The 27183-nt window shown below is 43.2% G+C and overlaps 1 protein-coding gene and 1 long non-coding RNA gene across 13 annotated transcripts in view; both read right to left on the reverse strand.

The window, feature by feature from the left end:
• KMT2C (lysine methyltransferase 2C) overlaps nt 1-27183 on the reverse strand; it is a 195691-nt gene that overhangs the window by 165313 nt on the left and 3195 nt on the right. The window contains exon 1 of one of the 12 annotated variants that reach the window (XM_068673409.1): nt 13265-13453. The exons of 10 other annotated variants lie outside the window; for them this stretch is intronic. The gene's annotated coding sequence lies outside the window, so the exon portion shown is untranslated. Of the gene's footprint in view, nt 1-12251; nt 12570-13264; nt 13454-27183 lie in introns of those variants that run through there. One more of the 12 variants, XM_068673408.1, reaches the window with a different exon arrangement.
• LOC137852100 (uncharacterized) lies at nt 20111-22022 on the reverse strand. Its single transcript, XR_011093654.1, has 2 exons — nt 21100-22022; nt 20111-20583 (listed from the first exon to the last, which is right to left on the reverse strand). It is a non-coding gene; the product is annotated as an uncharacterized lncRNA (long non-coding RNA).

Genomic DNA, 27183 nt, shown 5'->3' on the forward strand with positions numbered 1-27183 from the left:
ATAATATTTCATCACTACCGTAAAGGTAAAAAAGAACTGCAATCAATAGCTTTGATTTCTGAAATTACAGCATGCATTATAAAATGCCCTGCTGGAGAACAAATCGAGGGTGGAGAGGACTGAGGAGTTTCATATACTCCTAGAAATCTCAGATAAAAATAAGCGTCCTGTCCTATTCCACCAGCTCCAAAATTCGATCTCTTCGTGTAACATTAAAGTTACACTAACAAGGTTTCACATCATCAGGAAAAAACATAGGCAAAACACAACGGTGTACCTATCTTAAACACAAATAAATGTTTCTGCTTCTTTTTATCAAGCAGCTGCTCTCAGGGAGGATGGCAACTATGAATTCTCCTAACACAACAAATAAAGAGATTTTTCTGATGTGTAAGATACTCATTTCTTAGGAGACACAACAGAAAGCACCAAGGCCAACCAGTCCTTCTACATGACAACCGTATCAAAAGAAACTGTACTTAAAATAAGCACGCCTCTGATGAGCGGCTACAACAGGTTTCGAACAGTTCAATAAAGCCAAGTGAGTTTTGGTGTTCTCCTACAGCCAGATTTTTAATACTTGCATGGAAGCAATGGAGTCATTTCTGCAGATCTAGGAAGAGAGTCAAGCTCTTATTACACACTTCTAAAAACAAATTCATAAACATATATAAAAAAAGTACATCTGAAGTCACAAGTATAATCCTAAGAAACAAATAGCCAAAAAGCTACTTAGAAATTGGCATCCCATTACTTGGGAAGATCTAAGAATACCAAAATATTTTTAATATGATAATATAAAGTCAAGAATTAAGCTACATTAGGAAACCTTCCCCTAAATCCGAGTTAGTCCAGCACTTTTTAAAGCACAGTTTCATGACAAAAATGCTTTTTTTTTGTGTAGCAGAGACATACAAAAGGGTTCTTAGGGATGCCAACCACTTTCAGAACTCTCCAGTGATGACTCATCCTGTTATGTATACAAAGCTCTCATTAAAAAAAAAAATAGTTGGCATCATTACAGACCCTCAGTTAGCAATCTTCGACTTACTGTTATTTCTTGCACAAAGTCTTCCAAACGCACCGCAACCAAGTATTCTGGTATGCTAATTTTGGGGAGGAAAACATGCAAATGAACTGGAGCGGCCTTTCTTATACAAAGAATTTCTACTCTACTTCACAAAGTGCTCCAAGATGGAGATGGCCTCTAATAAAATTTCCAGCTGAACAGAAATCCTTTGTTGCTCCGTGTCGGTTCCTTGCCAGTTGCGCTGATCAACCTAGTTTGTCAAAGCAAGAAAAATAAGTCCTGCAAAATGAGCCTTGACGAGCCAAATGAAAAGAATCACATCTTAAATAAATAAATAAATAAACAAACAAACAAACAAACAAAAAAGTACCACCCCTAACCCAGCCCCTAAAAAATACCCTAAAATCTTTTTCTGGTCATCTCCTTAGACACACTGATGTCTCACAGTAAGATAAAACCACCACATAGGTGCAAATAATTGTAATGAACTGTGTTACCATACTAACTCGTGTTTGCCAGTAAGAAAGCTTTTTTTTAATGTATTTTCTTTGAAATGTGTGGGTCCCTGTGGGTCCCTTCCAACCCGGATAGTCTCTGACCATCTCGCTGTAAGCAGAAGCTGGCCATACGCAGCCCCAGGTCACACCAACAGCGGAGCCTCCAGGTTAAAATAACATTCCCGTTTTGAAATCCATCTCAAGATTTGCTTCACACGGGCAGCTCGTCTGGAGACAGCAACCCTCCCACACTACTGCTGCCAAACTGAGCCGAACGGGCAAGGTACGAACGCTTCCCTTTATTTCCAATCGCTTTAGCCACTCACTTCCCTGGTAATTGAGCTCCTGGTGTCGATCCTTTTCTAACCATGGCCATACATGCATAAGAAGCTGGTGTCGGTGCCAGCTATGCAATTTCTCTTTCCCACTAGGGACACTTCCAGCATCTCAGATGTTTTCAGAGCAGACGTCTCCCCCACCGCTGCCACACAGACATTTGATGTTATTTTTCTAGAAACGCCTCTTACCCACAGTAGTTACAAGTGCCAAATCTACTCCAACGTGCCAAAAGAAAAGCCAGCGCTAAGAACTTTTACAGCATCTTCCATCCCTTCTTCTACAACATCCTGATTTGAAAACACTCTTTGTTTGCTCAAATTGCACCAACACAGGGACTCAACTGTCTCTCTTGCTGATCTTATGTTGAACCTACCTGTGCTGGCATAAAGTTTAAGCTTTGCACAGTTGTTGTCAAAGCCACAAATTAAACTTCTGGATTCATGCTATGAAACTTTGAGCTTGAAGCATATCAAAAAATAAGCCAAAATTACCACCCAGCTTTTTCTCCTTCCAGGCGAGATGACAAGGCTCATCTTCGAAAGCATAACGAAACCCTTTTGATTCTGTTCATTTAGTTGTAGGTTTTTGTTATTCTCTCGTTATTTACATAGTACCATAGGTGGTCATGGCAAATTACCAACACAATTTAGGCTGGCTCTCTACTGCAAGATCAGCTTATTAATTAAACGGAACAAAAAAAAATACAACAGCCTATGGTAGTTAAAAAGAAGAGGTAGAGGAAAACAGGAGACACCCGCTGTCAACACGGGTGTTTCATATTTGTCCTCAGACAACTACGTTTCAAATGAAAGCAGAATCCATTCCCATTCAATCAGCAGTCAATGGAAGGGAAGAGATGAATAATGGACGCGTGCTGAAGGACGAGCATCCCCAGCGCCGGCTGGAACAAGGCTGCGGTTTGGGTGGTGAACAATCAGGCTCAGAAACCAGACGGGCATTTCACAACACACGGCGCAAAGGGGACGGGTGGGCCATCCCGAAACGTGGGCTGGGCCCCACTCAGGGAACAAAAGGGGATGCTTTAATTGTATTTTAACGAGCATTTGTGTGTGACCTGGTCTGTTAGATCTGATCTGTCACGGTACTGAGGCTTTTTAGAGATCTGCAAATCCAGAGCCATCAGCAGCATCAGGCATAAAATCTAAACTCACTGATAGCCAGTTCTATCGGGAAACTTAATAAGGAGAATAATTAAGCCTGCTCATGCCATCTACGAATGGTTCATCATCCAGATACAAACACCATGACACTAAAAGAATGAAGCAAAACCTAAGCTATGTAATATGGACATCTCACATCAGAAAACAAGACCCCATGAAACAATTCACTGCCTGAAGGACCACAACAGAGCTTGCGAACAGTCCAAACTCCCAAATACTTTTTGAGCCCAGAACACCTTCAAAAAGCAGCCCCGTTCACCACGCACACAATTTGTCCTCTCAACTTTCCACCATGATTTTTTCAGTTTAAAACTTCACTGATCTGACCTGGAGCTCTCTTGGCAGCTCTTAAGATGATCTGGTCTGCTTTTCCCACATGAGCATCCTCCTGCACCTTGGTAATTAAAATCACAGATCACATCGAAAAGGTGAAAAAAGAATCTGTGCCAGAAAGGCAAACACTGTCTAACACGTTAAATGGTCTTGGTGCCAATTGGTACCCATTTCACAGGTGGAAATTTCAGGAAAATCCCAAGTAAAAGGTGGTGGTTCTTCACACAATGTGCATTTAATCTGTGGTGTCCCATGCTCAGCCTTGGTGAAAGCCTGCATGGTCAAGGAGAGGCTGGATACATTGAAGTGAGATCCTTAATACTTCATAAATTTAGCACAAAGATACTTTCGTTGACTCCAGATCCCACAATTCTTCCCCAGCTTTCAGTGCTTCAGGGCAATGCGACGACAGGATTTCCTCATTTTCCTTCCTAGGCACCTGCTCTGCACGGCTGCAGGAAATAGGACGAAGGGACATTCAGATCCCTGAGCTGGCCCAGCTCACGAATCTGGCCACCGTGACACAGATGATTTCTGCATATTATCTTACAGACTCTGAACCAAGAGCTGGCAAGGCAAAGGTCATCTTGTTGCCCAAATTACTTTGGCACCTGAAGGCTGATCAGCAACACTAACCTTCATTTACAGCCTCCGGTGGTTTATAAAATTTTCATTTCTTTCAAAGGCTTGTTCATTATTTCCATCATCCGCAGACTCTTAAGAGAGTCTTAGAGAATCAGCTCTGCCTGGGAGGTGGCAAGGGGCAAGAAAAGTAAAGAAAATGTCCGAGCATCCCATACACTTTCACGGGCAGTAGGTGGTTTGTTAGAGTCTTTGTCCGTATCATACCAAAAAAAACATTGCCAGTGCCATTTACACCCTTCATCAGATGGTCATCACCACCACAACACAACTCAAAACCAGCAGGTTTCAGGTCATAGTCATGCTTTTCTACAAGATGCTTTCATAGTCAAAAAAAAAACCTAGTTTGCTTCTACTTAAGCAACACCAAGCTCTTCTTGCAGCTCAGGGGGTTCTCCCAAGACACAAGTCCTTGCAGAGCCTCAGAAATAACCTAAACATCATGTGTCAGGTCACTGAACAAAGTCAGGTGGCACTTTGCTGCAATCTTCGGATTTGAAGCAATATCTAGTTCCAGCACACCAGCACTCTAACCTTACTCTTCGTAGAGAACTCATTTTTTGCTACCTGTAGTCAGTTAAAAGACAACAGCGAGGTATTTGTGGGAGTTTATTTTGCTCTCCCCAACCTTGATCGAGTAAAATCATTAAGTGACAATCAAGCTGCTGGACAAGAAAGCTCTTATTTAAATACTACACAAACACTGTAACCTTCTGTGTTAACACTGGGAGCCCATCTGAGAAGACAGGTAAACAACACTTTTAAAGAGGGCTGAGGGAAAGCTCCTGAGATGGTTGCCTCCTGGGGAAAAGACTGAGAGCCAATTTATTACCTGTGGAAGACAAAGGGATGAGATTTAGGGCAGGGGTACAGAGAAAATATTAGGAATATCATTCTATTTTAGGCTCGTGACTGGTTAAAGTCATGAATTTCAGGTCCCAAGCTCATCTCTTTGATGAAATTTGTCACACATCTTTGACTGCCAGAACCAAAGAGTTAAGGATGGAGTTTTATGAGGAAACAGCTACGTGTTCACTGCCTGCATGCAAGTTCATCCTCATATATAAGAGTTGCTTAATCTTGTCCACCTACTTTCCAAGAGGACATATGGTGGATGTCCATGAGGAGATCTGGTAAAGGACAACGTGTGTATTGTATCACAGGATCCTATGATCCTGGTGATTGTCTCACAATGCATTACCGGGGTAGCCATGAAGCTCTGCTGGCAAATTCTGCTGCTCAGGAACAATCTGGTATAGGGTGGTCTGCAGAGAGCTTGCTTGTGATGAGTTTAGCAGCCTTAAGAAGCTGTTGGAAGCATGGAGAGGAGATTCCAGGAGAGATTATTTCAAGATATGTCTTCTGCCAGTATAGTTTGCAACCATTTAAAAAGGTTTTGTAAATCGGTTGCGGACTGCAGATGCAGAAGGTGCTTTCTGGGATGTGAAGTGATTCTGGAGCAGTCAGACGCTTTGTGAAAAAAGCAGTACATATTTCCTTCCACGTGCCCAAAAGCTCATCCATTTTACTGAGTCACAACAGTTTTACGTAAGCTGCAATCACTCCCCATGATCCTTGCTTCTCTTCTAGCCTTAATAGACATAACAGCTCTACCACTGCTTTTTTGTCCATAACTTTACCGCTACAACACATCCTTCAAATTCCTTGTAAATAAATTTCAAGCTCTGTCTGCTCATGCCATGGAACAGTCAAAATGATTACCCTACGAGTGGCTGAGGAGATCATAACCATCACGGGGTTTCTACTACAAGAGAGCTCTTCAGAACCTTCCTCAGAAAAGGTCTCCTAGTCTTCACATATGAGTCTATGTCACTCATCAGGAAAGCCAACCAAGCAGCACTTCTTTCTCTATTTTCTGGCCTGAAAAGAAAATTATGGCACAGAACACAGAAAAAAAGTGCAAGGATAGTAATATGTAGAGTCCTACACGCCAAACTATTCATCCCTACATTGCTCTAATAAATTTTAAACAGGTAGTATCAGTTCTTATGACACTGCTCTGAGTTAGATGAAACTGTACAAACTGCAGGCCAGGTCTCAGAGGCCTGAGATATGTTCCTAGCTCAGAAAAACACAACCCAACAAGTCCAGGTCTCGCTGAGCGACCCAGACATGCCCTTCATTAATTTTTTTTCTCTACACATAACAGGCTTGTGATTCTTGTCAGGATCTATGTTGACAAAAAATAGCCTCACATTTGCTTGAAATCTGAAGAATGAAAAACTATGCTGCTGTATCTGGTTTATTTTTTTCTAAAGTATCCTGTTCTCCACACTATTTTGTCACATGTAGTAGCAATCAGTTGGCATTATTCAAAATAATACATACCAAAGGGACTAGACTGTAAGATTCCAACTCATACTGATGAGCATTTACTCTCACGATTATTTTACTTCAATAGAAAAAAAACAACTCTGTCGACATCAGTTGTCTTTGAAAGAGAATTCTGCACCTTACAGAATACCCTATCATCCTGATTAATAATGAAATGAATCCATATTGCACTTATTCACTGTCAGTTCCTTATTGAGAGGTCCAGTGGCATCAATATTGAAGACTCCTGTGGTACGGGTGAAGTTGTCAACAGCAGAAGTTGAAGATTAGGCAGATTAGGAGTAAACTGAACAAACATCCAGGCCTGGTTCCATACAAACTGGCCATAATCAGTGATCACAAGAGCTGCCTTCCCCTCAAGGTCCTTCCTCCCGGGTGTCACCACAGGAAACAGCAGCAAGCAATCCCCATCAGCACTGGTGATGGCAGCAGATGTCACAGCTGGAAATGGCAATTCCTGGCTGCCCACCACACGTCACAGACACTGACTTTCCGTAACATAGTAAACAGAAGTCAACCGATTGCAAAATATCCCCCAGAGAGGGAAGAGAATCGCCCACAATAGTGGTATTTCACCAATCCGACACGAGGCTTCCAAAACTTTCTATGGAAAAGTGTCATAACCACCTCGTGTAAGTGAACAACTGCCACCAGGATAGTTTAATACCTGTGTGCCTTTCTGAAAAATGGAAGATCATTTACAAACAAATGGAAGATCATTTACAAACTTCTCACAGTTGAACATTCTACATCACTCCAGATGGCTCTGACTACCTAAAAATAAATAGACCAATAAAACCATTTCACATTTTGTTGGCTAATACGTAAGCTAAACAAATACATGTATACAGTAAACAAATATACTCCCCTCCCCAGACCAGTTTTAAGAACTTGTTTATACAAGACTGTACCCTGCTTGGTCTGCATGAACCACTTTAGAAGTTTTCCAGGCTTCCTCATCATCACGCTCTTCTTCTAAGAACCAGACTTGGAATTATAACAGTTGTTACTTGTGGAGCTGCACAACGCTGCCTTTACATTGTTCTCAAAACTGGTTCCTTTAAATAAAAATCTTTGCTTCATTTAACCAGGAAAAAGAACAGAAGATGACAAGGGAGGAACAGAAGGGGAAAGCTGGTTAAATGCTCTTGAAAAGAAAGACTACTCACAGACAAGAAACTGCACCAAGATGGATTAAGGTGAAAGAAAGAGACTGAAGGCTATGCTCCTCATCCTCAATCCCCCATCTGTCCTAAAGATTACATGCCTGTAACTCCGGATCCCCCTTTTTTGATCACAGCAAACCCAGGGTTCTTCCAAAAGCACCCTACCCTGCTTTTGTATCCATTCCTACGTGGGATCAGCCTTCCAGGAAAATATTGTAAGGACAAAATGAAACTCTTCAAATGGGAATAATCAGTTTCAAAGTGTACTCACTGTTCAGCCCAGACCTCCATTTTATGACAGTTCTCAACATACACTGACTGACAACTTCTGCCACGACTGTGACCCACCCTTTTGGCCACAGCACAGTGACAACACCTAGCACACCATCTACTTCTTGGCCTAGATCAAATAACTCTTGAAATGGTAACAAAATATTCCAGACACATCACCCTCCTTGACCACCGTCAGCATCTTCTTGCTTGTTCAACTCGTTCTTGCTCATTATCTTCATTCTCAGTGGTGCTCCAGAAGTGTATTGCCAAAATTCCCTGACCCACGAAGCACAAGGTGACCAAAGGAAAGCTCCAACCTTCAGCCCTTCTCCCAGCTCCAAACACAAAGTCCTCACACATACCCATCCAACCCATCCCCTCCATGCTCTTTGTGCTGCCGACTGCATCATACCCCCAGGCTTGGAAAAAGCCTTCAAATTCTATCAAATCTGAGATCCTTACAAGAAAGTAGATTTCTGCAGATCTAGGAGCACAAATAACAACTCCACTTGAGGTTTTCTGAATTTTGGACAAAAAAAACAAAGCTCCCATTCCGGCTGGCATGATCCCATCTCCAACAGATCCCTTACAGAATGATTATTCCCCAACTGATGATTCCACTTCAGAGTTTGTCACATTTTCTCTGTGCCATCTGATGTTAAACACTACCAGGGGCAATGGGATGGGTGAGATCCCATAAGCTGTTAGGAGCAGAAGGCTAACCAGGAACACGCCAGAGTAACCCGCTCTCACATGCGCCGCTCGCTGAACAAAAGCCTTCCACGTTATCTGCATTTTGGGCACGAAAATTAACAATAACGATGAAAAAGGAGAAGAAAAAAAGGGAAAGAGAGATCTGGAGTAACAAGAACATGGAAGTGCTTTTCAGCTGAAGGCATTCAGTTCCATCTAAAAGCCAGTGCTCCAGCAGAATTACACCCAAGGACTGCAAGCCCTGACCAAAATAAACAAACACACACACAAGCGCGCTCTTCTTCCAAGCCCTCACCTTCTCCCAGCACCTAATTAAGTAATATTGCTTAAGTATTTACCTTTCAACACTTGGGAACGAGGATGAGGACACGGCTCCAAGCATCCAACGTGAAATATTTTATTTTCTGGATTACAAAAGCACCACCAGCACCAACTACATTCACCGTGCAACATTTCCGCAGCGAATTCAGTCACCAGTGAGCCTTCACCACCGAGACAGACAGAATGATAATGTACTATGACTAACTTTTAACAGATCTTATGGAGGAGTCAAATATCCTCCATATGTGCAATATCATCTACACTTATGCCTGGCATTGCACCTCAGCTCAGAGATGAAAATAAATCCTAGCAAGGCAATATATAATTACGATCTGTTTTTTCAAAACCCAAGCTATTTTCAAAAGGAAAAACTCTAACCGTGACGTTTTCCCACCCATTTTGATGAGCATTCGTAATCTAAGATGTTAAATGTTTGGGAAAAAAACCTGTGAAGATGCCTCAAGGTAAAGATGTTTGTTTGCTGAACACATTCCACATCCGAATACAAAGACTTGAATACCCCTAAAAAGCCCTCCCCTATCATCCATACAACACTGCTGTTTCTCTTATACCACTTCACCAAATTTCTGTGACGTTTCCCGGTTCACCTAAGCTATCCCCATGACACAGCAAATGCCAGGAATTACACGAAGACATCCGATACCTGTGATACCACAGCCCAGGACACCGCCAGGAAAGCAGAAGATGCCAAAAGGATTTCGGAGAGGAAAGGCAGAATTATAGGAGCCTAGCTGAAGGCCTACTGTCAACTCGTTTTTAAAGCTCTCTCTGAAAACACATTACACACTAAAGTTTCCAGAAGCCTCAGTAATTACTAAAATTGGAACAGTCCAAATAAAGTGAAAAGAATTTATCTTTCAGCTTTTAGAGTGTTTAGAGCATGCTTTTGACGGCACTCCGCAGTCAGTTTTCCCTTCATTTTTGAAGGGTGAATATTTTATACTGAAATTGTGTATAAAGAACATGCTACTCCACACCGAGTGTTTTCTACCAACACACAAAGACCAGGAAAGCAGAGTTGCACAGCCATAAGAACTGAGAGCAGAGCTGGTAGAAGAATATTTCCAACATTTTTAAAGAGCTGACTAAATTTCAGGCTGGAAACACAGATGCTGAGTGGCCCTTTTAGCCTGAAACAAAATCAGAAATCAATATATGGCCTCTTTTCATTTCTGCCCAGCCATTTACCTTTAAGAGATCGTCGTCTGCAGGCAAGTCCAATGAACAATCGCATTAAGAAAGCCTGCATGATGCAACCAATTTTTACTGGCAAGATATGTCAGTGACAATAATGCCACCCCCTGCTTTCCCCCCGAAAAACTCTCAGCGAACATTTCTGCCAAGATTGTGAGGGTGTTTCTGCTTGGGAAAGAATAGTACAGGGAAAAGGATGTAAGTCAACCAAGTACGCAGCCTGACAAAGTAACAATACCAAATTTCAGCAAGAATTCATTTAAAAAAAAAAAAAAAGTTTTGGCCCTAGGACTCTTTGATGGGATGTAAACAGAGTATTACTTATCACTTCGCATCAAACAGATAAATGTTTCTGTAAAACAGCTTACAAAGACAACCTACAAGTGAGGAAAGCAATGAGAAAGTACAGATACTGAAGCACCAAGCATCTTATCAAAAGTAAGGGTATTTACAAGCAAGTAGTAATGGAGGCATACACCAAATACTTTAAAATGAAACGCACAGTAGTCATTAGCTAGATTAATGAATGGTTCCCATAGATGCAGCTAATCACATTAGCACTAATAAAAGTGTATCTTGTCTGTCGCCTCCGTTTGCCTTCCAAGTAGCTGGTTAAAATATCTGCACTTCGCAGTCTGGAAGCTGCAGCTTCTTCCATAGCAAGCACACTTTATTGTGCAGGGACATCAACCCAACATCCTAACACCGTGACAATGTGCAGAAAGTACAAAAACCCTACGTGTAAGCTACAGCTCAGTAAGGCTGTTCAGTTCAATACACTGTATTTTATATAATCACTGAGAATCTTTAAATGTCTGCCTAGTTGCTTCAGTTTTGCAAGAGGAGTATTAACCCACTGCTGCTTTTCGTCTTCAGATGAAAAAAAAAAAAAAAACAAGTATTAATACTTATCTTCAGTTTTTTCAAAAACTGTATCTACACCAAATAATATCCTTCTAGAAAATAGAAAAGCTAAACAATGAAACTGTACCAACTCGTGAACGATTTTCAATTATGTAATGAAGCTGGCTACAGCATTAACTAGTGATTCACTAGTGAACAGCTCATGTTTAGTATCCGGAGCAGACACACCACTGAAATAGTTTTTAGGGAAAATATAAAACACTGTGCAAATTCACTGGCTAATAATTTGAAAGTATAAGCTTGGATTTTTCATTTTTTAATGAGCATGCTACAAAGTAATCTCATTTAAAAAAGCGACAGCTAGGCTCTCATTTTGTCCACATCCAAAGGAAAAAAAAAGAAAAAAGAATACTTTTCTTTTTCCTTTAGTTTGCATCAAGTTTGCTAAAGCCAGCCAGTTACGTAACACTTACTTTGACTTATGACCTATTTGCTCACTGTTCCTACAAAAATCATCACAATATGATGGTCTGCACATCCATTACGTGCCAGGAATGTATTTTAAGAAGTGATTTTTATTGTTGTTTTTTTTTTGTTTGTTTGTAAGTTTAGATCTACCGATAAAGGCAGCCGGGAAAGTCATCTGGCATTACCATAGCCCGGCGATGCCTTTAAATCACACAAAATTAATATGGCACGGGGCACTTCGAAATATTGAAGAAAATTTCACCCTATCGCATTTTCCATCACTCCAAGAATTCACACCAGGAAATGAAAGCAGTCAAAAGAAAAAAAAAAAGGGGGGGGGTAAAAAAAAAAAAAAAAAAAAAAAAAAAAAAAAAAAAAAGAGTTGTGCTATAGGTAACCATATAAAGTCACAAATTTCAAGGAGTGTTTGGGGGTGCCGGGTTCACCCCAAGCAGCGCAGGGCCCTCCAGCAAACCCAGCCGGGCTTTTTTGTTTGTTGTCCTCCCCCTCCCCCTAGCTTTTAATGGTCGAGGATTATCTAGTGACCGTGTAACTTGAACCTACATGTACAGATCTCTGTTCGGGAGGGGGCCGGGGGTGGCTTTGGGGTTTTATTTCCCCCCCCTCCCGGTTTCACCCCACCGAGCAGGCGGTGAGGGAAGAGGGGGGGGGGGGGGGGGGACTCGGGCCAAGTTGGCAGCCGGGCTCTGCGGGTCGCCCCCCGCCCCAAAACGCCGTCTCCCGGCGGCATTACAGCCCAGGGTGCCGTGTGAGCCAAGCCCCGTGCCTACCCGTCCCTTTTCTCCCCCTTTTTTAACACAAAGAAGTTGCCGGCGCCGAGCCCTTTACTCACCCCGGGCGAATCGCGCACCATAACCCGGCCCTCGGCAAGCGCCTCACGGAGCCCCTCAGGCGAACGGCGGGGTTGGCATGGGTGCCCGAGGGGCTGCTCCGGGGGGAGAAGTTCTCGTCAGGATGGGTGCCAGAGGGGGTTGAGCACCAGGGGAAGCAGCACCGAGGGGATTCAGCACCGGGGGACCCCGGCCATGCTCCCCTTACCGCTGCCCCGGGGTGGGGAAGGGAAGGGGAGGGGGGGGGAGAGGCGGGCGGCGCCGCGGGGAGCGCCTCACAACTTGGCCTCCTCCGGGAGCCTCCCCGAGGAGGAGGAGGAGGGCGAAGAGGAGGAGGAGGAGGGGAAGGAGGGGGAAGGGAGGGGAGGGAAAATAAAAAAAAAAAAACTAGAGAAAGTAGATCCGACGCAGCCGGGCGCCGCCAATGTGCGGAGCGGAGCCGCGGAGAGGAGCCGGGGCTGCCTGCGCCACAGCCCGAGCAGCGCCCCCGGCGGAGGCTCCCGGAGCTGGGGCCCCTCGCCAGGCTCCCCCCCGGGGCTGGAGCCGAAAGGGGAGCCCCCCCTTGGGTGGTATCAGCCCCCTTGGGTGTTATCAGCACCCCTGGGTATTATCAGCCCGACCCCCCCGGTGCCCGCCTGCCTGCTGAGGAGGCGCCCGAGGCGCCCCCCGGCCCCGCTGTGCTGAGGGAGCCGCTCGAAACGCCGCGGTGCGAGCACAGGGAGCGGCTTTTTTTCCCCTTCTTCTTCCTCTTTTCACGCTGTTCTGACTTGAAACGCTTCTCCAGACAGATCTGAAGCGGGCTGGCTACGAAAGTAAAGCTTGATGTACGTCCACCTAAACACGGCTCTTCCCTAACCCCCCCCCCCCAAATGGCCCCTGCCATTTTTTTTATTTTTTTTTTTCCCTTCCACAGACCTCGGCGAGCAAAACAAGCCCAGAAATCATTATGCAACTCTCGTTCCGCTCCCACTGACGGCCACTCGCAAACCCCTCGCCTTGCCAAGCCCGCTCCTACCTTTGTTCAGCTCCCCTCGGCGCTGGACTCGAGCAGCTGCTGGGCGCTGCTTTGGCTCTGGCCGTTTTGGGTAAGTTTGCTTCAAATTTGTTTAAGGAGCAGGACAGCGGCACGACAGCACTACCCTGACTTATCTAACAACAAAAATAACGCTAGGGGTACATCTGTTTTCTCGCTGATCTGACTTTGGTTGGGGTTTTGAGCCCATTCTGTTCTGTTACGCTGAGCTGCAACATCCGCAGGCAGGGGCAGCCTTCCTCTGTGGGCACCAAAGCCGTCCCGTCTTCCCTTATTAGTCCTGTCGAGATGAATTCTCACTAAACGCACTTAGGAATAATAAAAAAAAGACCATTTCAGCTCTGTGGCTGAACAAAACAAACCCAAAGCCTGCACTCACCCAGCCAGACCTGCCCCGGCACTCCTATCGCTCCATTTCCAACGAAACGCTCTGCAGGTGCCTGGCCTACAGGAAAGTTTTTATCAAACCAATTCTCCAGAGATTAAGATAAAATTTTAAAAGGAAAGCACTCGCATTAAAAAAAAATGAGGAAAAAAAACCTGCATGTGTTTACTCTACAAGTCACTATTGTACAAGAGCCTTGTGCCCTGTTTGTACAGGTACAGACACAGCCATCAAGCCACCCCTGGCAGCACATCTCCAGAAACGACACGTGTCAGTGCTCTCTGCTGCGATGAGAAGGTTAAATGCGTTATTCTGAGCCTTAGCTACGGTGGTAAATGTCCGTATTTTATTCTGTTTTAAGGGTCAGGTAGTTTGGTTCAACCAACAAGTGGTGAGTGGCTAACCTGCTCCCACTCCACCACGAGCCCGCTCCCTGTAGCACTGAGAGTCCTCTCGGTTTAATCACGACGAGCCCCTGTCGGACACAGATCGCTCTAAGTTCAAGCACTTCTCTCTCCAGTCACGTTGAGATTAACTAAAATAAACTACCCTGAAACCTCTTCACTCCCAACAGTGGGCAGAAGCTGTGCATTTCCCAAATCATATTAAATAAAACGAGTCGCCGTGTCTACACAGAACAGCCAAGCGAGGTTAAGCACCAACACCAGCCATCCCCTAATAATTTATATGAACTTCTCCTAGGACACAGGTGCAGTACCTCACTCCCGAGACGACACCACCTGCATCTTGACGTGCCCTAAGTTCACATTCAAACTGTTTGTGCTGCTGGAGCTGAAGTTTATCAACGTTTTCAAACATGGTAGTCTATAAAAAAGCGCATGTTTTAACATTTACCTGATAGGAAGGTTAGCACAAAGGAGGCAAGTTGCAATTTAATAACAGCTGGTTAAAGTAATAACAACAAATCTCTCCCAGTACTTTTCCCTACCGTTCCCGCAGCCCAAGCTAACAGGTATGAAGCTGTATTAGCTGGGGCCTGGTTCTTCCTGAGAGCTTCGAATGCCAAGCTGCATTTCATCTTGCATTGAAGACGTGAGATTTGGGTCTTTTACTGTAGAAGCACATTAATTGATATAAAAATCTTGGGTCAAAACCATAACTTTTGGTACGACAGAATCAGACGTGATCCAACGCCAGCCGTGCTGACTCATCACTACCTGGCCATACAAACCAGCCCTGCGTTGCCTTCCATAGGATCGTACAGAGAACTAAAGGCACAGCTCAGGGTAGGGTTTCGCATTTGGCAGCGCTTCTAATTGAAGCTGATCCCACCCCGTGGCCCTTTATCCCAGCCTCCAAACCGTGGCGGCTCGGCTGCAGGTTGATCAGCCTGCCAAGCAGATGACAGGGCTGACCTGGCCACAGGGCAACCCAGCAAGAAGGGATGGGGCAGGACACCAAAAAAAAAAAAAAAAAGGCAAAGCGACTCCACCTGCTTCAGCTCCCTGCCCCGATTCACACGTCTCCCCAAACGCGTGTCACCACCGTGGCAAGGCACAAACTGCTTAAGCCAAGGCTTCTGCCAAGAAAATGTACATGGAGAAATGGGATCAGTCAGCTCTCCAGAGACAGACTTCTTTTTTTTTTTAAGCAACAGAAGCTATGGATTTAATGATTAAGATAAAAACTTATGTCTATACATATGTTGGACTGTTTTCTTCCAAACTCCAACTGATTAACTCAAGGATTCAGCTCTCTTGAGTTAATCGAGACATATTTAGCAGAGCATGCCGGATCTGTTTATTATTTACAATTCCTAACTTTTGGAGAACGATTTTCACAGTAACCAAGAGAAATTCACATGTGGATACGGCACCACGTTCAATATTTCCAATCCAAATTTTGAATGCAGTACAAGTAAGAGAGATGGGCCTCACGACAATTTGTTTGGTTACAATAACTACTAGGTCACAAATTTGATTTGGCACTTCATTAAGACACAAAGATGAACATGAAAGAAGCACAAAAATGTGTTTGTCATTTTTAAATATTTGCCTTTTTTTTTTTTTTTTAACTTCTGTGGACCTGCTACTTCTAGATCTTTTATTTCATTGGGTTTCTAGTCACAATCCAATAAAATCACAACAACAACTTGAGATTAAGCCATAAGCATCTAACTACAGAAAGACAACAAGCAGAAAAGGCAACTCAAATATTTTCCTCAGCCTGGCAATTCTTCTCAAATGTAAAGGCAATTTACCTTCCAGCGCTCTTTTACGCTTTCATGCTACGAATCGGCTTGAGCCAGCCTCCTTCCATGAATGCAGTTTCTCTGTTACTTCTACTTTTCATGCCAAAGCACAGATTAGACAAGTGTAGTTTAACTTCTTTTTTTGTTGCATTTGAAGGCTTTTGGAAGCTCTTAAGTTTCTAATCTGTACTACGACAGACTCTAGAGATAGACTCCATTTCTAAAAGGAAAAGAAAAAAAGGAAAAAAAAAGAGGTGCCAAACTATATTCTTTCCTCTTCCCTGCTCCATCTTGTCATGAGCAGGAACCAGACCGTATTTAGACCTAAGACAGGTTAACAGCATGTTGTAAGGTCAAGAAATGTATTTCATGTGTTAACTACACAGCCCTATTAACGTACCATTATAAACCTGATTTAAAGTCATTACATCCAGGATGTCCTATCCAGCAAGCCTGCTATTAGTAAATAAAATTGGAACAGTAACATCAGTTAGGTAATTGAAATTTCCCAATAGAACGCATCAAATTCAGTCTGTCCTTGGAGCTTTGACAGACAAGTTTTGACAAATACCACTGAAAAGGCTTCAGGTATCTTTCCCCCTTTGTCTTTCCATGCTTTGGTCAAAGGTTATCATCCTTGCAACTGCAATGGCAGAACACCACACAGAACCAGCACACTTAATTCAGCGATGAATGTGAAATTGAAGTACAAACAACAACCAACAAGCCCTTTCACCTCTGTGGCTACTACCTTCCCAAAGAGCATCGGCACAGACAGCTCAGCGTAGCTTGAGCTCATCAAGCCTCACCAGCACTTGTCCACTAGCAAACGTAAACAGAGATGTCAATGGAGAAGCATAAGCTCAATCAGGTTAAAAAACATTTCTGAAGAACTATTTGAAATAAGAAATACAGGCCTTCAATTTCCATGTTACCTCGCCAAATCTCAGATTTCCTTACTCTCTTCTTGAGTTTCCCAGCAGCACTATGCTACCTGCTGTTGAAGGAGCGTGGCATGTGGTGCTTCTGGGCAGAAACACTGCAGAAGAGAGAGGAGCGCCGCGATCTGTGTCACTCAGCACTGCTACCAAGTGCTGGTATGGTTAAAGCCTGCCTGCTGCGTAACCAAAATGATAATGTTGTCTGCTTACCAGAAACGGAAATAAAGGCAAGAGCAAATGAATTCAGAAAGAACTGAAAACCAATATAGACGAGCAGACCACAAGCTGAAAACAAGGCAGTAAGGGGTAGAAAAAAAGGCAATACCTAAACTATTAGAAAATGACTCATCGCTAATAGCGAGTTGTTAACTTCTAGCAGGACAAAACTGAATGTCAGAATAAAAAACCCTGACAAAATCTTCCACGTAACCAAATCTGTCCTACCCTTTTCTACCAGATATTTCTCAAAATGTCCTTTAAAAAGAAAAAAAAATTGTCGGCAAGTAATCACTGATTTAGTGTATGTGGAATCAGACAGATTAATAGATAAAGCAACTACCAGGTGACAGGGAATAAGAAATGCAGAAAATGGAACAAAGAGATATGGTAAACTGCTTTCTTTCAAGAAATAAAACAGGAAAACATCTTCTAAAAAATAAAGGTTATTTTACATAACCTTCCTTTGTAAAACCAATGGATATGATATAAATAATGGGCAGGACCATCAAAAGGGATGGTCACAGAATCGGATCATAGGGTATCTCAGGTTGGAAAAGACCTCAGAGTCATCCAGCCCATCCTCCTGCTCAAAGCAGCTCAGAGTCACTTCCCAAAACGGTTTGCAAATATTTTTCACATTCAATTAGTTGTTTGCATAGCCCTGTAATTACACCCAGAGCTAAAATGTGATGGTGGGACCCCATCTGAAATAACTTGTGCCCCAAACCAAGCACAGACAACAGCCATCGGGGCATTAGGGTGATATCCAGATGGCCCAGACCACAGCTACATCTCTTTGTCCAGGGGTTTCCTATGCGGTGGCTCTAACAGACCTCCTGCTCAGACCTTACTGGGTCCTTCTGCACTGCATTTCAGAGGTGCCCAGTTCTCTCTTCTGACTAAGCACAGAGACTTCAACAGAATTCAGGCTATTTAAGTACACTTCCTACTATTCATTAGCAAGCTCCTTTAGAGCAGTAAAATAAATATCATTATTCTTTTCAAGTTTCGAAAGAAAACAATCCAGCCAGAAACCAGACCATCACAAAACTGCCAAAAAAGAAACCGAGGTGGCATGATTATGGGACTGGAGTTCAGCCTCTGCCCTGTCCCCAAGGCCCATTACTAATAGCTGGGGTGGAAAATGCTGCCGCTCCGTGCGGCAGGGTCACATCCATGCAGCTGTGTATTCCCCACGTTCAGTTACGGCTACACCCTAAGGAAAAAACAAAAGGAAAACAAACAACAACAGCAAAACTTTGTAGATTTTAGATAAAAACCAGCTAACAAAAATCTATCACCCTATTTTTCCAAATTCCCATCCGACATGGAAAATTGCACCTTAGGAGATGTGGGATAGCTGAGCGCCCGAGCTTCACCCCAACAAGTTCATACATGTCCACAACACTTATGACTTTTTTTTTCTTTTCTTTTTTTTTTTTTTTTTTTAAGCGTGGGCATGTTAACTAAGTATAGACAAGAAACTGTCACATATCACATGAATCCTGGGTCTAAAAAAGCCTTGAAAACAGCATGGTCAAGCTGACAATTCAAAAACCGGATTCTTTCTGCCTATCCAGACCAAGTCTAGAGCAAATAAAATAAAAAAGACACATTAATTGACAAAAAAGTAAACTGAAAGTATCCTTAGGACAACATTTATTTACGTTACTGGTAATTTAACCCCAATAACCATGTCCGGTTAATGAGCCTGGAGATCGAGGTTCCTGGTTTGTCCATAAGGCAGGAACACGACCAACTGCACCTCCCCTGCTCTGTTCCAGCACCGTGCGCTTATCTGAGAAGGCCACGTGCAGAGTACACAAAATATTTGCGTCAGTTTACCAAGTTTTTGTATTTATTCTTTACCAATAGACACTTTTGAAGCAGGAAGGATGTCATCTCCAAGCTGTGCACCCCACAGGACAGGATGACGAATGCTCTCCCATCCCATTACAAAAAGAGGCGACAGAGCAGCCAGCCACGAGGCAACCCTCGCTGCTACTGCTGGATCAGAGGCCTTAGGGAAATAATTTCTTGAAATAATCTTGCTTACAGGTCACTTATTTCCTAAGTCCTGTCCCCCCCACCTCTCCCACCTCGTTTCTGGGCCCAGGTCTCCCCTAAAGGGTTTCTGGAAGACACAGGCAGGAAAATAAATTAGAATACCCGCTGAATCTGTTTTGCTCTTGCCTTTGTATAAATCTCCATCAGGATGCCTGACGCAAGGTTAATTACGCAAAATATGAACCAGGACAAATTGTGTGTCAGAAGACCAGAGAAGCACCGAAAGCCAGCAGTTCTCAGAGCTTTATGGCTCCGACATCCCATCTCCCCTGCTCCCTCTAGAGCAATTCTGCTGTGAGCTGTTCTCCCTAAACTTACATCCCTACGGGTTAGAGAACATTAACTGTGGCAGCATTTGCCCAGGAGGCTGAAAGTAAAACTGATGAGAATGGTGTCAGTCTCACTGAATTCCTTCTAGAAAAATACCCTTTATAGTTATTCTAGTAAAATAAGCAGAGTTGGGAGCCTTGGCTTTGAGACCAGCAGCACACAATGGCTCACACCCACATTATCAAATTGGCAGCCCCCAAAACACAGCAGCAACCTACCAGTAGGACTGAAAGCAGGGACAGGGCCCGCACAAGCTCCTGGGCCAGCCCTGAGAGCTGTTTGGGAGGTGCTGGCAGGTCCAGGTCAAAATGGAACGAGTGACCATGACCATAACCTAGCAAGAGAAATGATGGTGCTTCGGTGTCCCAAAGCGTTGCCTCTTTTTGGTTTCCAAGCACAGGCACAGCTGCTGTAAAGATGCTTCAGGTGTCAGGGCACTGCTCCTAGCTGTAAGCATTCCTCTACCCTACAGAGAACAGGCATAATTGAAAAGTAGCCAGAGGTATAAGCTGCAAGATTTAAAGAAATTTTAACATTTCTATCATCTTCATTTTCAATTTCAAAACTCCCCTTTGCAAGCCCTTCTCCACAATGAAAGCATCCCATCCGTTTCCGAGCACAGTCCCACTCTCCTGCATTTCACTGGGCCGTGGTGAGAAAAAACAAACACGCAACACAATCATCTGCCTTTATTACAAATAGGAAAAAAAAAAAAAAACACCACAGGAGGAAGAGGAAAAAAGTAGGAGCAGAAACAAAACCCTAAGCAGCAGAGAATGGGAACTAGGGAATAAGGAACTGAAAAGGCAAGGAGAGAGAAACAGCCCCACTGACCAAATGAGGGGGCGATCGCTTCGTAAGCAACTCGCAGAAGCTTTCAGAGCTTTTCAGAACCGCAGGGTAAGAGGAGGCCTAAAGCGTCCAAGTGTCTGATGGAAACCAAAATAACCGAGCAAACAGCCCAACAAGTTTGTGAGAAACGTTGAGGACAACTGCTTCACAAAGTCAAGGGCGCCACAAGAGCAGTTATTTCACACTTCACTCTATTAGGGCGGGCTCCATCTTAAAAAGCTGAACGTGTACAGAGATTTGGCTGGAAGTGGTAACGAGAAGCGCTCGCCGTGCCAAGGAAAGGGGAAAATGAGAGCTGGAGAAAAAGGAGAAGAAATTTTTATCTTCAATTAAACGGAATAAGAAAAGCAAATTTCAACCAACTCTTTGAACTTGTTGCTAGAATCTCCCGAGAATGCAATTTAAAGGAGGACTGGCAGTTATTGTACTGGAATACACACGATAGCAAAGTATTCCAGCTCAGGGGAAAGATAGGGAATGTAGTATGAATACAGGGTGCATCAAAAGCTGCCAGTAATAAGGGTCTGAGACTAGAAAGAATCGTATTAGGAATGGAAACAAGGGCATTTTAATGAGTACAAAGGAACAGCATAAACCGTCAGGGATAAAAATCGGAAGAGATAAAAGCACAGCATGCATTATTACCACTGTGCAATATAAAAGGCAAACAAAGTTTCAAAAATAGTTTAGAAGTAAGAATAAAGACAAAAAAAAAGTCAGTACGTAGTGCTGAAGAAGAACAAACGGGAAACAAAACCGAATCAAATGCTGTTCTCTGCATTTCAGCCTCCCCAGAACAGATTTACCATACCTAGTACTGGAGATGGATTTTGTTCTGAGGCTCAGTAATCAGGGAAATTCCAGGCAGAAGGACTGGAAGAAATTCACACTCTGCTTCAGAAACAAATAGAAGCCATCTCTAAACCCTCAGTGATTATCTTTGATGATAGAGTCCTGCTGAAAGTGCCCTAAGACAGGTGGACAACAACGAGCTAGAGCATCAAAAGCTATTCATTTGCAAATTATTTTCAATTAAGATTGAAGAAGATTTCAAGGAAGCTGAGGACCTGCATGAAGAAACAGAGATGGAAGAGCTCTGTATGGCACACGGCTGAGGCAGGGGTTATGAACGTCTGATCTTATGAAGAGTCATTCTGATAAATGGAAAAAAATGCTTCATTTCAGCCAACTGAAATTCATAAAGATGTGCAAATTTTGGAAGGATGTATTAAGCAAGTCAACGTTATGATGCTGCCATCAGTGAAGGCAAATCTTACCCTAAAATACATTGGGAGGTTTAAAAGCCTGTTCAGTGCTGAACAAAGGAGACAAGCTCCCGGTAAATACAAGTTTATTATAAAATTGTTCTCCACATCAGCTGTGGGAAGTCAGGACTGTGACCAGTACAAGATAAAGTCGGATTCCCACACAATAAAGAATATTTATATTATGGAAAATGAGTTACTGAAACTAATTGCCTAGGGATGCACTGGAGTTGCATCCAACAAATGCTTCAAAACCAAGAGGGAGGGAGCATCGTTTGTCAGAAATGGTACCAACACACCATGCAGAAGCATGAGCAAGATCAGCCTGAAGTCTTTTTTGGCCATATTTGCATTTGGCTGTGGCAATATAGCAGAACGAAATATTCATTTTAAAAGATTTCATTGTGCTTCTCAACTCCACACTTCAGAAAAAAAATCTGAAGGATTGATGGGATCATTTACTACTGAATACAACATAGTTCCCACCTTTCTTAAGACACACTGTGGAGCCACCCTATCATCTTTTTAAGAGAAAACCTTGACTAGGAGCACTGCCCGCAGCCACGGCTGTCAGATGGAGGCAGGAGGGTTGGTGTCGTCACCCCAACAGCCCAAGTCCCACCAACCTTGGGCTGCTCCAGCAGTCATCTGGGGTTAGCTCAGACTTCCAGATGGTACTCAAGCAGTCGTGTAAGACGCCGTGTGTTTAGCAGAGCAGAGACTGCACATTTGGAGCACATCTTCACTACCAACCTCCCTTCTTACTGTGCCGCCTTGTCTTACTGCACTTCCTTCACCTGCGCACGCTCTGAGGACAAAATCAAAAATTGGTAAATTTTCCTGAAGCTGATTTTTTTCCGATAACCTACTTACAACTATTTTTGGCAAGAATTTATTGTCAGTAGTGACGTAGCAGAAGAGAGAAAAAAAGCCTTCAGTTTAAGGGAGAATATCCTGGTTTGACAGGATTTCTAGCAGTTTCTTCACGAGTAACAATTAAAATGTTGATAAATATAGCACTGCAGATTAGTAATTATATATTTATACTGGAATGGCTGGCAATAGGGTTTGCTACACGCGTGATTTAATGAAAATAAGTCCAAAAAGATGAAAGGGAAGAATATTCTGGAAGGAGCTGTATCTAGTGTTATTTTATTATAATGCCCATCTATTGAAATATTTTAGGAAGGAGCTTCCAGAATGCCAGAAATTACATATTAACCTAAAACATTTCACTTATACTATTATTTTTGGAATACTTATAGTGTTATTTTAGGAGATTTTTAGGAATTTAAGAATAATTCAGAGGATCAAAGCAAGAAACGAAGTTCCTTATCTAATCAATGCCAACAGATAGACTTGTTTGGGGCCAGAAAGAGTTAGATCAGCACAACTCACCTGTCTAAATGCTCTGAAGAACCCTCTCGACAGCGCTTTTTTAAACAACTCACCAGCATGCATAACATGACTACAGGCTGTAAAAACCTCTCCCAATCTCCTCTAGGATCTCCTGTATTGAACAATTCACCAGAGCCAGCCAAAAGAAAACCACCCAAGCCCTCCCGTCTCGGAGGACCAAGGCTCTGGCTCCGCAGCCACGTGAAGCTGGCAGCGCTACCGGGGGACGTCAGCTCTGCCTCTCCGCACCCTGGCTGCTTGCTCTGGCCTCCTCCCTTCTGCTATCGCAAACACGTTTCTCTGCCAGGTTAGTTTTAACCCAGATCAATTTCCCAATGCACTTCACCACATGGCTGCACAAATGCCTGGGTCAGCACAAGGGAGAGAACAAACAGCTGGTAGCAGAGGGAGGGCAGGAGAGCTGCTGCTTTTCGCTGCCAGAACCAACTCAAGATTTATGGTGCTTGGGGAAAATAACCACCTGATGCATTCCCTGCCTCTGTTTCTCCAAGTAATGGATATTCTAGGTTTTTATCCCTACTTTACCTGATTTGAAAGAACGAAAGCACTAATGCTACTAGGAGAAATTACTGAATGTAGCTCTTGAAGCAAGTGCCCAAACTTATTTTGAATGCCCCATCTGAGGGACTGAGGGATGGCATGAGTGGGAATACTTAGGGCCAGCCTCCCAGCACAGAACAGTAAAAAAAAATAAAAATAAAATGAAATCAATGTGAGTTATTTCACTAGCAAGCAGGATTTGCTACAATAAAACCTTGCGCATCTGTAGTTATCCAAACTCCATGAATCATGCAAACTGTGTGAATTGGTAATCAAACGTATTAGGCGCAGAAAAAAGAAAAGCTTTCAGTATTTTTGGAATTACTAGGAGCGTAATTGTTTAGCATTTCACCATGTTTTAGTGTACCTAGGACAACATTTCTTAAAAAGGTAAACCCACAGCACTGGTGCACACCAACACAGGGGTGTGACCCTTTGTGGTAGATAAGGAACTTGTATTTTCCCCCGTCATAGACAACCCTGCTAAACCTCTGACACTGTTGTGGGACAACCGAGCCTACAAGTGGAAAAAACGACTCCAGCTACTCTGGGCAAGCCAACTGCCTTGGAAAACCATCCCTCAGCTCAAATGGCAGCAAAGAACAGAAACGTCCATTTCAATTACTTCAGAAAGAACAATGACATGAAGTTAGCAGGGGTTGAACACGCTACTAAGAAGAAAAAAAATAACATCCACATCCTCCAGATGAAGTGAGTTGTTTTTGAAGCTAGCTCTCGCTGAATATAGGATGAAATGCTGTGGGTAAATGGAGCAGAGAATGGGAACCAAGAGATTGGGTTCTTATTCCTACCTCTGCAAAGCCAGCACTTATGACCAATATGCAAAATATCCTGAGATTTCAGTGTCATGAGACTTGAGCTGTCATAATCCTGTCTGATAGCTCTCAGAGGTCCTTCCTTGAAAAGTGCTACCGAAGTTCAGTGGGTTACCAAACACAAACATTAACAACCTAACCACTGGAATTGAAAATTACAACGTCATCAAAAATTTCAAAGCAATCTGCATTTGCAAGCGTGGTCTGCATCAAACTGTGAAACCGACAGGCTAGGGTTATAGAAAATGGTCCATTTCCAACATTAAGCCTAAACTCACCCTTAAGACACATCTGAAGACACCAGTTCACAAAAATCAGCATTTTAACAACTTTGACATTGCAAAACAATTCTGTAAAAGCCAGCGTGTCCAACAACTCCCACTGTCATCCCTCCCAGAAGTCCCCCCAGGAACTGCAGACCAGAAGGTCCATACTGACATCACCTACCAGAAGCTCCCAAGGAAAACAGGATTATGAGCTGTTTAAGCCAGGCTCCGGTGCAAGAGCAACACCTGACAGCACAGGAATTCCTCGGGTGATGGAGGCACAGGGTGGGATGTGGAAGAAAACGGCCCAGTGGGATCCTCCTGCGAGTCACCAGTCCCTTTCCATGCCGGACTAGAGAGCAGCCAGTGTCACATCCTGATAGTGGAGCCTGTCCCAACGCCCCAGCTCTTCCCACCGTGTGAACACACACACGCACACACCCCTTCTGGCTTCTGGCCCAAGCCTTTTGATAGGTGGCTCGTGGAGGCAGAAGCAGAGGCCAACGTTTGCTCTAACACCTTAACCCTTGCCCAAACAACAGGACACAGCCCAGCCATTGAAAGGCTTCAGTCTTTCCATGGTAGGCAGTAACTATTTGCCCTAACCATGCATACATATCTAGGAACACATTCATTCTATAAGACAATAAATATTTAGCATTTAGAAACATTAAATTTTGAAGTGAGAACGGGGCAGGGAAGATACAAACAAGCATTACAGGGAAGGTGCGCTATGAACACAGCTGAGCTATAAGGAGAAGACATCCAACACATCAAGGCTCTTCTGAAATGAGCGTAGATACCTTTAAATATTGGCCTACCCTAATACGAATCCAGCAAAAGGAACGATGAAAAATCTTAAATAATCATTTCCTGGCAAAAACACCACGCTTACGTTTCCTCAAAACTATCTGCATGTGTGAAATCCATGGCCTTTGAAAACCTCCTGCAGCTTACGCCGGCCAAAGTAAGTAATGAATAACGACGACGAAAATTAAGTCATAGATGCTTAAAAATAAACGCACAAAGTTTTCAGTAGACAAATTTCCAGCTTTCTGAAATCATTATTACCCTGTGCTGTTGTAAACAACACACATTTGCAACATTTTTAACATGGATCAGAAGCCTGACGGATGCTGAAAATACTACTTCAAATGAACACAGGTACAGACTTGAAAGGTAACTTATCGTGATCACAGCCACTGAGACTTCTGCTACTAAATTCTTGTTAAGACAAATGTTTGTGCTGCTTATAACCCGTCTGGATTAACAAAGCTCAAATACTGAAAATCAATTACAAAGATGTTTGCTGCACCTGCACAACGCTATTCTGATATATTGTCATGAATAACCAACTATTCGCGCAATGACAACAGTCAAAACTGATCCAATCAATCTTCTTCCCCTGCAACTTCTTTTTGAGCATATTTCTACCACTCATGTCCAAAGCCTGGAAGCTGAGGAATAATCCAAGTACAGGCGTTAAATTTCCAAGATTTCAGGTCATGAGGTAAGATGGTCCCTAACTATTTCTATTTTCTCCTATGCAATAACAGCAACATCCAGACTCCCTTTTCTTTCTCCTACATCATGTTGTATCTTCAGTGATGCAACTTCCTTTTTTTTTTTTTTTTTTGCTTTAGGAAATACACTCTGGCCAACCCTTAAATTCATTTGAAAGCTGGTATTTCAAAAATATTGTCCTCATTCATTGCCTTGATTATAGTTCTTTGTGTTCTTCCGTCCTCCTTATGAACCATGTCAAGAACAACCTACTTGCTCCCAATTTCACGGCTCTGCATGCCCTATTCTAGCTTTATCTCTCAAATTTGTACCTCTGCTCTATACAAATACCCCGTTGTCAAAATGTAAGGAAGAAAATATGAGTGTTTGTCTAGCACTCGAGGCAGGAAACAAGTTATCTGTGAAAATCCTCAGGGCGACAAGGCTACCCTCCTTTAAATATATCCTCCAAGTCTGATGCCTATGAATCATTCACTGATGCTGAGATAGCCGGGGTACTTGAACTTCTGCACGTTCTCGTGCTCGTAGCATTCTCACAGCTCCCATGTGCTTTCCCAATACATTTCTAACATTTATACGTTGTCTTATCTTTACATTTAAATTAAGAAATTGTTTGCGCAGAAGCAAGCTTTGCTTATGCATCTGTAGTGTATGCAGTATAATGGTGCCCTGGCCTCTGGGCACAATTACAATATAAATAATAAAAATGAACTGTTCACCCAAGATTAACTCTCCTGACAATGTTATTCATAAAGCTGTACCCTTCAAATGGTAAGAAAAAGCCATCCTGATGCCATGCTCTACCACCAGGAACTCTCCAGGCATTGACACCACAACAAAACCAATTCCTGGCCCATCATCGTCTACAGAAAACCTCAACTGCTCCATAAAAAAATCCAGTGTTGCTGGGGACATGGGGATTTACATGGATAACCAAGCAAAATGCACAATGATGAAGACTCTCAGAGAAACCATCCCTAGTGGAAGAACCCTACCATCTCTTAACATACAAGCCTAATTCTGTGAGGAGCTAAGAATCCCTGGC

The sequence above is a fragment of the Anas acuta genome, chromosome 2, assembly GCF_963932015.1.
Source record: "Anas acuta chromosome 2, bAnaAcu1.1, whole genome shotgun sequence".
Classification (NCBI taxonomy): domain Eukaryota; kingdom Metazoa; phylum Chordata; class Aves; order Anseriformes; family Anatidae; genus Anas; species Anas acuta.